Source organism: Palaemon carinicauda, chromosome 38 (assembly GCF_036898095.1).
Source record: "Palaemon carinicauda isolate YSFRI2023 chromosome 38, ASM3689809v2, whole genome shotgun sequence".
Classification (NCBI taxonomy): Eukaryota; Metazoa; Arthropoda; class Malacostraca; order Decapoda; family Palaemonidae; genus Palaemon; species Palaemon carinicauda.
In genome coordinates this window covers 55286234-55286934 of record NC_090762.1, presented here as the reverse complement: position 1 = coordinate 55286934, position 701 = coordinate 55286234, and positions in this window count along the sequence as shown.

Here is a 701-nt window from a genome sequence, read left to right as displayed (position 1 = left end):
TATACACACATATATGTATGTGTGTGTGCGTGTATGTGTGTGGGTTTAATAACAAAATTTCATATTTCCTGCTGGGTGATGATTGGGGTGCAAACTGTCAGAATTTTTCCTATCGTAGAAAATTAGATAAATGGATTACTAGATATACTGGAAATTAACCAAAAAATATTTAGCAAAGGTTATCTATGTCTATGACAGTACCAAGAAATAAAGAGGGGAGTACAGCCATAAAGGAAATGATGCTAAAGTAATGAAGAAACTGAAATGACGTGCTATAAATGGTCGAGATATAGCACACTCTAACGTATCATGAAATGACAGGTGCTCCAGCTGTGAAGCTGCCTTCTATAGAAAATATGAACATAAACTATACGTGATACAAGTGCAAGCAAAAATGATGGACTTGATTTGCTTGATCGTTTCTTTGATCTTAATATCCCGAGGAAATCAGAAACATGAGCAAAGGAGACATTCCATTTTTATGAGTGGTCCTACAGATGGCTGCATATTAATCTCTTCCATCCCGACACTGGTATACTAATAGAACAATTAAAGCTTGGTCGTATACAGCACATGGAGTGAAATCAGGTATCATTTTACCGCTCGTATATAAACTGTTGTCTAACAAATCTGAAAAAAAAAACATATACGAGGCTCATTAAGGCTTTAAAAGAAAACATTTCTGTAGTTCAGCCACTGAT